An 11,837-nucleotide genomic window follows, 5' to 3' on the forward strand; every position below is an offset into this window, starting at 1 on the left:
AGAGGAAAACGTGTGCATGTAATGTGAAAAAAAACTATTCAGTTTAAGTTTATTACATGCAAATGTAATTGAAACAAATGAGACACACACACACACACAGAAATTGAGGTACAGGAATGGACCTAAAAAGGTACAAATGCCTGGTCGCTCCAGCTGTACCCTAGCAGCGTACGAGGACTGTACCTTTGAAGTTGGTACAGTTTTGTACCTTCTTGTCTGAACCTCTAAAAGAACTTTTCTGCACCTCTAGTGACAAAAATGTTCCTTTACAATTATTCATTTAGTTGATACTTTTATCCAAAGCGACTTACAATATATCTGGGGTCGCACTCCTCTGGAGCAACTAGGAGTTAAGTGTCTTGCCCAGGGACACATTGGTGGTTGTGCCATCACCAACCTTTCATGTCCTGGGGGCGGGGGATCACTGACACATCATTTCACTGTACCTTAAGCTTGTTAAAGGTAAAGTTATGTACAGGGTACTTTTTTGACAAATGTTCCTTTAGGGAACAGGAATGATACGCCTATTTCTCTGTGTGAATATGAAACAGACAAAGTTAAACTGTGTGGTGATCTGACACATGTTAATCCAAACTCTGAGCATGCCTGTTGTAACTGACTGTACTCGGGGTTCCTATCTTCACCTCAGAGTAAACAGAGCTCTCCTCTGGTTCATGTTGCTTCCCTGTTAAAATAACCAATAAATCAATTGGCACTTCAGGTCAAACATCTCTAAAATATTTCTATTTATTGTATGTATCTGGAGTACTCACCTTTCTTCCCAGTGTTTTTAAGTTCAGTCAAAGAAAATCTTCATCCTGGGATTCATCTGCATCTGAAATATACATATTCTTTAGTTACAGAAATCTAATCCCGTCTCACTTGTTTTTAGTATGGATTAGATTATCTAGTGCTGACTGTACAAGGCTGTTTGACTTCATTCAAGTAAATATCACTTGCCTTGTCTTAATTATTAAGTGTTTGTTATTCAGAGTTATATTTAGCTAAAGTCAAGGGAACATGTGTGTTACAGCACCTCCAGTATGCTCTGACACGTATTTTAAACTTTGAAGTTTCAAGACAAAAACATCTTATTTAAATGTTTTTGTTCATGAGTTAATTATTTTCAACCTATTAAATTTCATTGACAAAAACCTTTTTTAAATTTTGTTTAAAAGGGACAGCGTACAGTAAAACAAACGTTACCATTTGATGCACTGTACCAGATTACAGCTTCAAGCTAATTCAACACGACCTCGAGCCACATCGCTCAGCCCCAGCACAAATCAACAGCAAACAAAGTTACATAAACAGACAAGGTTACACAGAAAAAGACACAAGATGTACAATGTGAACTACTCTCAATGAAACATAACAAACATTTACCAGTCAATTAAAATAAAAGCAGTACAAAAATTTCAGATAAAATATCTGGTTTAGTGATCGCAAAGCCGAGTAGCTTTTAACTGCCATTTCAACTTTGCTTTAAACATATTGATGGAGTTGCTGCTCCTTACATCGTCAGGCAGGGTGTTCCACTGGTTTGTGGCTTTTACAGAAAAAGCAGACTGGCCAAATGCGATACGATGTAATAGTATGACACAGTCTCGAGTAGAGGAGATCCTGAAAGACTTAATTGATTTTACTGAGCGAGTAAACACAAAATCACAAAATGGAGGAGGAGCAAAGCATTTACAGTTTTATATACTAAGCACAAATTAGAAAATCATATAAAATTATCAAAACTAAACAAATTATATTTCTGAAGTATTCTGCAGTGATGATAGTGATTTTTGAGAGTTTGTTTATACAAAGACCCCAGAGGTTTAACAGTTGTTTCACCAGCCTGCTCCCAACATGTAATGCAGTAAGACGTGTGTGAAAGGATCATGTCATGCATAACTATTCTAGCTGCACCAAAAACAGACAGTTTCTAATATGTCTACATTTAACTACATTGTACTTAATGGTTTTAACCATATTTTTGACATGTTTCTTAAAATTCAAATTTGGATCCAAGGTCACACCAAGATATTTCAAATCAGTCTCTATGTCAATCCTTTCACCATTAACTAAAATGTCAGTGAGAGTAGGTTGTGCCAAGGAGTTAGAAAAAAACATACCTTTTGTCTTATTTACATTCAGACTAAGACCCGATTGATGAAGCTACTGTGGTGACTTTTTTGTTTTCCTCAGAGAAAGTAATAATCAATCGATTAGACTGATTAAAAATTATAAAACAATTTATTTACAGAATAAGAAAAGGTGATATATTTACAAAGGGATCAAATAACAAAATGCTCGGGCAAAACACTTCTGTTCCAGATTAAAAATGACTTAAGATATTAAATATTCTTCAAAAGGTATTATCTTTTGAGGCATATCTATTAAAGAATTTAGTCTTATTTAAAGGGCATTTTCACCTGTCAGTGGATGATTCGACAGCTCCCCCCATCTCTCGCTCCAAGAGGGAACTAACTGCCTCTCCCTACATTTGATTTTTATAACCCCTGAACATGCCACGTCTTAGAAATTGCGCAGTAACTAAATCCTTATTAGGTAAAAACACAGCGTTTCCCTTATCAAAAATATCTGGCACCTCTTAATGCTCCTTCCTGTTATCCTCAAACATTCTCAGTGAAACAGGGTCAACTTTCTGACCGTGCGCACTTTGCGGATTGTTTTGCCTATCTGTGATCCTTTCCCTGTCAAACAGCTGGTTCTTGCCACTTCTAATGACTCTCATTTGTATTAAGTTTCCTTCTACTGTGGCTGGTCTTCTGTTTTCAAACAACCTAGTTTAATCAAAGGTCTCTATCCTCAAATGACCTGCTCTGTCACATACTAAACTGATGTTTAAACTATATGTGAACATTCATGCTACAGAGTCTATATAGATTCTAGATGAAAAATTTAATTTGGAGAGCTTTGATATTGACACATCATGATCAACTGTATCAAATGCTTTACTTCGGTCTATAAATACAGCACTAATTCCTCCTCCTTTGTCGAGCCTAGATTTAACTTGCTCTATCAAGTGCAAGGTAGCAGTTTCTGTAGAATTATTTATTATAAAGCCAAACTGCACACAATGTAGACCAAACTTACTTGTGTAAGAAACGATGTTAGTCGCTCAATTACAACCTTATTTCTTAGACCTTTATATACCAACATATCAGTGTCCCTTCCTGTTTTAAGTGCCTTCCTAAGCGCAGTATCTCTAGATTTCAACAATTTCCAGGGTAAATTATTATGTTTCTCACATTTTTTGTGGACTCTCACATTAAATCTTTCCCTCACTAAATTGACTAATGATGAGAAAGATTTACAGCCCATATCCAGTTGATCAGATGACAATATATATCCCAGTTCAATGTGTTAATTTCACTAACAAACTGTTCTTGCTTAGATCTGGGTATGCACTGAAAAATCTTTGTCTTACTTGCCTTATTTCCAAATTTATTTTTAGTCAACTTTCTTGCACATAGGGTTAAGTTATAATCAGACAACCCAGTTATTAAATTTTAGCTTTTAGTTATTCGTTCTGGTAAATATCAGATTTTGCAATTCTAGTTGGACCTTTAATTAATTGTTCAAGGTGACCTAACACTCTTCTCTACGGATAGAAATAACATAAACCAGAATACATTTACATTAATGATTGCACATGTGGAAGAGACAGACAAACACATGTAGAACTTAATGCAAACTTACTAACTTTGAAGTAACTCCATCATTATTAATCACATGTGCCATCAAGGGTCTGTTGTTAATAAACGAGACTAAGAGTCCATGAAAGCAGACCTGTGAAGCTGCTGTGCTTTGGGCTGAATGCTGATGGCAGCACATTTGTTAAGAATGTTATAAACGTTTTTGGTGTTATTTCTGGTAATAAACTAAAGTATTTGAAAAAAGTCATCAAAGTCATTCAGCTCCATCCTCTGGGGAACATGAATGTCTTTACAAACTTTCATGGCAATCCGTGGCTCAATAGTTGGCACATTTTTCTCCCAGCTTCAAGATTGTCGGATTGTAGGTTCAAAACCTGGTTGGAAAAGACTCTGTACAGGTAATACCTTTGTAAAATTATGTTATCCAGAAAAAAGAATACCATTAATCTTATTTTAAATAAAAGATTCTTGTTTTTAAGACTTCTTGGACATCCTGATTAATTTTAATAAATATTATCAAGTGCTCTGGAAACCAAATGTGCTTACTTTAAGAAAAACATAAGCTCATATTTAAAATGTTCAATTTAAATTTGAGAGGATGAATAAAAAGGTGTACTGTACCATTTTTAGTGTCTTTGGATCCTTTGATTGTTTCATAGAGACGAGCATCATCACCTGCAGAGCAGTGAAAATCAAACCATGCTGAGATTCATCAATTTAATTGCATGATACTAATTGTGGCGTGGTGACCAGAATTTCATTCCCTCTGCACATAACTGAGTAAACTTTCCATAACCTTCCTGTTAACAAAACCCCTGGGTCAAGAAACAGTCCTGCAGGACTCGCAGAGGATGAACAAAACAATAGTACAGGTCCAGCTGGTGAGGAACCCCATTATGAAGGTGACGTGCTTCGCTCCGGCCCGCACCATCTGATAAGACCCCAAATTCCTGCAAACTACAGGTGTGAAAGCAGCTGGCAGCCTGTCTGCTGTGTGTGTTTATACAGTATTATATATTATACACAAACATATGAACTTCACTTTCAGAGGATGAATAACAAGGTGTGTACTGTACCATTTTCATTTTCTTTGGAGCCTTTGATTGTTTCATAGAGACAAACATCACCTACAGAGCAGTGAAAATAAAGCCCGGAGTAGATTAATCAATTTAATTGCATGACAATTATTAAACATATTCTGATTAGCTTTAAATGGCTCCTGAAATGTATATGTGCAACCTACATGTGTATGTGTAAAATAAATAAATGTATAAAATAATCAAAGGTTTAAATGCTGACCATGGAGAAGGGTGGAGTATTCGTCACGTTGAGCCTCATTCTGGTCGACCACATAAACTGTGTCAGGGCCTCGATTAGTGCTCTCAGACTGGATTGGCCTACAACATGAATCAAACACAATACATATAAAAAGGAACAAGAAATGTTGCTGTTGTGTTCAAAATTAGAGAAGGGAGTGTTGTACCAACCTGATGGAGCAGGAATCTGTGAAAAAGACATTTGTTGTTACATGGTTTTGTTTTGTAAGTTGTTATTCTGCTATTCTATGTGATGAGATCAGAACACGTGTGTTTGAATAATTAAAATCACATAATATCTAATAAAAGAAGAAAAGGTCTCACCTTTGGACGGTCTGTAGCGATACAAAAGGAGCAGAAGAAGAATAAGTACGATTCCACAAACCAGCCCAACAATCAACGGTACAGGAACTGAAGAGCTTTCAGGTCTGGACACTGATATAATAAACAAATAAATAATAAATAACTGTTAACTTATAGCTTAAAGCGCTTTTCATTAACAAAATGTGCTTTATTAAAAATTTTAGTCATGTCACAACTACAACACATTCAAGCACAAATGCAGAGGTATAAACACATATGCACGTAGATAAACAACATAAATCCCAGTCTCAATGTCATGTAATGTTTTGATACACATGAGTACTTATAGTACACTATATAACAGAGTACAGTGTGAAATTATCCATTCACAATAAACATGACTGTCACAACCACTGATGCAGACTTTCTCCAGCTCCAACAGGTGAAATCAGCTGAAACTGATGCTACTTCAGATTCAGGTCAGTATTTGACCATGTTTCTTTCTCAGACAGAAACACAGTTTACACAGAAGAAGATGCAGCAGTTGTTTTAATCCTACTCACCTTTAACTGACATCCAGCTCTGTGCTGACTCTTCTCCTGAGTGTTGACACTTGTAGAAACCCTCATCTGACTTCAACACTGCAGAGATGTTCAGCTCCCTTCTGCTATCATTTTGAATCAGTTTGTCATTTCGATAGAAAAACACATCTGAAACTAACTTTTCTGTCCTGAACTTGCAGCTGAGAATAACAGGATCTCCCTCAGTCACAGGACGGACAGGGCTCACCAGGATAATATGTTCATCTGTAAAACAGAATATGAGGTTTCAGTCAGAGATCAGCTGCTGCAGAACTTCAGAATAAGTGGATGGAGGACGATGAGAAGAGATCACAGATTAAATTGTGGAGAATCTAACTGATCCAACAATGTGCAGCACGTCCATACCAACAAAAATTGTATTCACAATCTATGCAGCCTAGAAGCAGCTAAAGAGGGCGACCCCCACGAGCTTTAAGTGGTTTTATACATCCAAAGAACTTCTATAAAAACAGACCAGGCGTCTAATCGAGACCTGCTTTTATTTGTCAAAATGTTTACCCACACCAGTAAACGGGGTTGGCGGCTATTTGGGACTCGGCTATTCATTAAAGTTTTACGGTAAGGACAGATCAAACATAAACCCACACAAATCTTCTGTATAGCTACATCCAGTCATCGTCACAGTAAGGTGATGAAATGTGTTTCAGCCTCAGCAGGAGAGACATGTGACTGTGCTCTCTTTGGAAACAGAATGAGATAAAAACTGACTGTGACATTTGTACATGGTTAAAATCACTGTTTTATTAAATACTTACTATGTTACTGAAAACAATTAGATTTGGTGGCCAGTATAGATTTTAGGGAGTGGTTTACAAAATGGTTTAAACCTCAGGGAAACACTTGTGGTTTGACTGCAGTCGATGATAAGTCAAGTCTATGGCTTTGTTAATGGGTACATATGAAACAGAAAGTGGATGAAACTGACACAATAATACCAGTGAGAAGGTTAAAATCTTTAGTTTTAAGGGCAAAACACACTAAAAATCTCTGTGAAATATTGACATGGTCAGGAAATATTGTTTGCAGTTTTTTAAATAAAAACCAAAGATGTTTGAAGTTGGTCCAGAGCAGAAGTTTCTGGTGTGCAGTCAGTTTCTTTAAGTTAAATTATTTGGCATTACCTGTTTGATCAGCACATGACTGAATTATACTGCAGTGCAGAGGACGTCAGATTTCTACCTGATTTCATAATATTTGTTGTGTAATAATCTTTAGGAAAAACAAATCAATGAAATAAATCTTAAGCATTTTAAGTGAATGATTAAAGACAACAAAATGTAACAAAAGAGGGGAGATTTTCTTATTTTAACTTTTTTTATGTACAAATGTTAAATGTTGATGTTATTTAGTAATGATTAAAAACTCACATTAAAATTCAAGTATTATAAAATATGTTAAATCTACAGTAAATAGATAAAAGGTTTTGGTTCATAGTTAATTACTCAGATACCATGAAGCAGTAATGGGCCAAACTCTTGTCAGATTGTCAGTACATCATCCTCCTCAGTGTAAATGTACACAACATCTAATATTCAGTATGTTGAAACACATAATATGATGTTTAAAATAATTTATACAAGACAGAAAACATAATGAAACCATACTCTGTATAGTGATGTTGACTGCGTTGCTGAACTCTCCTGATCCAGACTCACACCAGTACACTGCATCACTCTGCTGGTTACTGTTTATGCTGCATGTGGATCCAGTCATTGTGCCCCGTAAGAGCAGTGTGATGAGTATGACGGGTAGTCGTCCTCAGTAAACCTCCTCACTCTCCACTCAGTAGAGTTTCCCTCACAGCTCAGTGAGACAGAGTCAGAGGTGAAGTGTTGCACTCTGTCAGGACTCACTGTGAGAGACGCTGATGAATGAAAATCTGAAAAACAACATGTAATAATGGGTCAAAGCAAACAGAGATCTTAAGATTTAAAATGCTAAAACGCAAATATTCCTTTATTTCTGAGTATTAGTACAAACATTAAAACAAGGTGCAGTGTTTTGGTGAAACTGGTTTCTATCTTGAAAACTTGCTACAATCTGAGTTTATTTTAAATGATAAACAACCAAGTGACTACAGCTGCTGTTGTCTGTAAAGTGGGAAACTACCTACTTTCACCTGCCATCTTTCAAAGATACAGAGGTGAGTATTTCAAACTGAAACGTGCTGCATTGTCTCTCTAGACACAGTCAGTGTTTTCCTCTTATTTGTCAAAGTCGTCTCTGTTTGTTCAACTTGTCTATTAACCTGCTGACTTTGGTCATTTCCTAAATTTAACTCTTGTCTGTCTCACACCTACCTGACCGCTAACCAGGTGTCTTCTAACTACACGTCCTGCCTGTTGTGTCAGTAAAGTATAAGCAGTAAGATGAGCTTCAGTATCCAAAGTAAAAGTACTCATTGTAATAAAGAAAAAGTTTCAGCAAAATGTCTCTTTTTGGTGTTTTTATGCTATCAGATGAATTAAAAAAAGGAAAACTGTGTAAAGACGGAAGGAAACAAGGAAATCCTCCCAGTCCAGTATGTAAAATGACCCAGTAAGGTGGAAAGCAGAAAGTTTGTCTTGATGCTGGTGAGAGAGGAAAGATCACAAGGTCACCACAATCAATACATTTCTTCTGTTGGGGGAGCATGAATGTACACAGCCAATTATTTGTCAGTATAAGTGTTAGTTTTAAAGATACTGTATGTTGGTCACAGACAGAAAGTGGATGAACCGAGGTGAAGACAAAACATCTTGAGAGAAGCACAGACAGAAACAAACTGACCTCCAGACCAGACAAACTTTGGTTCACTGTAAGAAGTATAATACACTGGATCTCCTCTTCCAGCTCTGCACTTATATCCTGCTGTGTGTGTCTGTCCATGAACGATGTAGGAATCCTGTTCAGTCCCTCTTGGTTGTAGGAGTTGGCTGATAGTTTGGGAACAGCCTTAAACCAGAAGAACCTCCATCCTGCAGATGGATCTTTAACTCTGCAGCTCAGAGTTACTGAGGCTCCAGGACTCAGCCAGGATGGAGACACAGTGAGGACAGACTGGGGTCTATCTGTTGGAGAGGGATTTTAGAATAAAAACATGTAACAACCTTTAAATGAACTGAATAATATTCACTTTGAGAGAAATGTGATGTGACTCACTGTATGATACTGTTAATTTGACAGGATCACTCCAGTCTGTTGAAGACTGCTGTGCACTTTTCATTCTGCCCTTACACCTGTAGTCTCCACTGTGGGATGAGTAAGCAGATCTAATCCTGTATTCACTGTCTTTTAAAGGTTTGTATGAGCTCGTTGTTTCCCACTCGTACTCCCACTCAGTGTCTCCTCCGTCCTTGATCTCACATCTCAGACTGATCGTCTCTCCTGAGTATATTTCAGACCAGTTTGTTGCAGAGTCACAACAGCCCTGTTTGGACTGTTCATGATCAAGAATTCATAGTGAGGATACAAAAATGACAAAATGGTAAATCTACAGCAAAATCTATTTATCAATTAAATTATGGATTCCAAACTGTTTTTAAATTATGTTTCAAAAACAAATCAAATGTCAAACTCACTAATTTTATGATGCTGACTGGATCACTGTCCTCTGTGTAGTAAACTGGGTCTCCTCTTCCTCCTCTGCACCAGTAGAGTCCTCCCTGTGAGACACTGATTTGTCCATCTGAGATGAAGACAGCATCTTGTGTGTTCAGAGGTTCAGAGGTTTTCTCCTCTGTACCAGAAGTATTTCCAACCAGATGACGGGTTCACAGAGCAGCTCAGGGTCACACTGCCCCCTGCTGGAAAGTCTCTCCTGTCAGCGCTCAGTTCAGCCTTTGGTCTCTGTGCTGTTTGATTTAGAACAAAGACATAAAACAAGGAAATTACTGTCTGTGCAGCCCCACAGGCAAGAAATACATTCAGGTTTAGTCCAGTTTTTAACCTCTCTCTCTTTTCCTGTGTTTATCTCTACTGAAACTATCCAGGAGAACAATTCACCAAATTTGCAAGATGAAATATTTTGACACAGCAATCAAAACAAACATCATACTTTGGCATTTCATTACCACTAGAAACTACTACTTTATGAATTTTGATTACATTTCATTCAAAGTCAACATGAGTAAGAGGAAAGGAGAAAATAGATTAAGTTAAAACTTGAAATGGTAAGAATTAGGAAGAAGTAATGATGCCGCCTGTATTTTGATAGTGTCTTTGTTACTGTGTGACCTGAAGAGAGCGAATAATTGTTGGAGAAATAAGAGTTTTCTGTTGCGTTATTTAGATTTTACATTTCATTACAGATGACAGACGGTCCAACTTACATGATACCGTCAGTGTGATGACATCACTCCACTCTGTTGAGGAATATGAGTCTCTTCTACCCTTACAGCTGTAGTCTCCACTGTGGGACACAGTAGCTCTGATGATCCTGTATTCATTGTCTGTTGGAGGTCTGTTTAATTTGGCTGGTGTCCATTCATACGTCCATTTAGTGTCTCCTCCTCCCTGGATCTCACATCTGACAGTGAACTTCTCACCACTGAAGATCTGAGTCCAGTTGGGTTGGAGAGTCACAACGGCCTGTTGGACACTGTTTACACAAAAAATACCCAGTTAGGATACAAAAAAAAAGGAAAAGATACAAATGGTAAATCTACATCAAGACGCATTAATATCAGTATGTCAACATTGCGGTAACATCGTGTTACAGCAGATTTCAAAATAAAAGTGAGCTTCTGGTGAACATAATGTAATTTTCGATATGTGGCAGAAATGAAAGATTAAATGATAAAATAAATAAATGATTAAGACTACACAAATTTTTGAACAATGTCTGACATTTTCACTGAATTTTCTCTGAATTCAGATTATGTTTAAGAAATCCTCCTGTTTCCACTGACTTATTTCACTTCACAGTGACGTGTGAGTGTCCCTCAGTCAATACCAGAGCTATCTGATGTAGGAAAGATTACGCCCTAATCTTTTCTTTTTATTGGCTGGTCTGAGATATGTATTTTTCTTTGCACAATATTGTTCGAGATCTTCAGTTCTTTGACAGTTTCTCACATGGAATAGCCTTCATTTCTCAGAACAAGAATAGACTGATGAGTTTCAGAATAAAGTTCTTTGTTTCTGGCCATTTTGAGAGTATAATTGAACCAACAAATGCTGATGCTCCAGATCAACAAAGGAAGGCCAGTTTTATAGCTTCTCTAATCAGCACATCAGCTTTCAGCTGGCTAACATAATTGCACAAGGGTTTTGTCATCTTCAATTAGCTTTTTAACACGATTAGCTAACACAATGTACCATTAGAAAACAGGAGTGATGGTTGCTAGAAACGGGCCTCTGAAGATATTCCATTAAAAATCAGCCGTTCCCATCTTGAACAGTCATTTACCACATTAACAATGTCTAGACTGTATTTCTGATTAACTTATCTTCATTTAAGAAAACAGTGCTTTCTTTCAAAAATAAAGACATTTCTAAGTGACCCCAAACTTTTGAACAGTAGTGTATATATTGTTTATAAGTGTGTGTATTTTGAAATTCAACATAAGACTCTAAGTCATCACTTTCTCTGAAGTGAAATATAAGTGTAACCAGGTGGTAAATAGTCATAGGTGATTTTTCCCCCTTTGGTTTAATATAGTTCTAAAAGTTGTGTAAATGTTAATACATGTGTTCTTGTTGTTTTGTTTGAGAATAACATTGTTCAATTTAAAGTAGTGTGAAGTAGATTGTAAGTGGATTTCCACAGTCGTACATGTGGTGGCTGACTTTGGTCACAAGGCGGCAGCATTGAGTAGTATTGTTGTTGTTCCGCCAAGTGCATCATGGTCTTTCTTCCTGTTAACGTGCCATGGACGTACAAGGGATTGGTGCGGAGACTTTGTTGGTAGAAGTAGGTAAATACATGTATATCTGTAAAATATTCATGTACAAGTGTATAAAAT

At 36.9% G+C, this 11,837-nt stretch overlaps 2 protein-coding genes and 1 pseudogene across 2 annotated transcripts in view; 1 reads left to right on the forward strand and 2 right to left on the reverse strand.

Annotated features, from left to right (window-relative positions):
• LOC119911480 (Fc receptor-like protein 5) overlaps positions 1 to 10,456 on the reverse strand; it is a 95,011-nt gene extending 84,555 nt beyond the window's left edge. The window contains exon 1 of the mRNA XM_038730383.1: positions 10,203 to 10,456. The gene's annotated coding sequence lies outside the window, so the exon portion shown is untranslated. The remainder of the gene's footprint in view (positions 1 to 10,202) is intronic.
• The window catches only part of LOC119911918, a 334,810-nt gene that overhangs the window by 287,271 nt on the left and 35,702 nt on the right, over positions 1 to 11,837 (forward strand).
• Positions 319 to 9,242, reverse strand: LOC119911486 (annotated as a pseudogene).

The sequence above is a fragment of the Micropterus salmoides genome, unplaced genomic scaffold (genome assembly GCF_014851395.1).
Source record: "Micropterus salmoides isolate LMB-PRFRI ecotype aquatic unplaced genomic scaffold, ASM1485139v1 Ms_hic_scaffold_2, whole genome shotgun sequence".
NCBI lineage: Eukaryota > Metazoa > Chordata > Actinopteri > Centrarchiformes > Centrarchidae > Micropterus > Micropterus salmoides.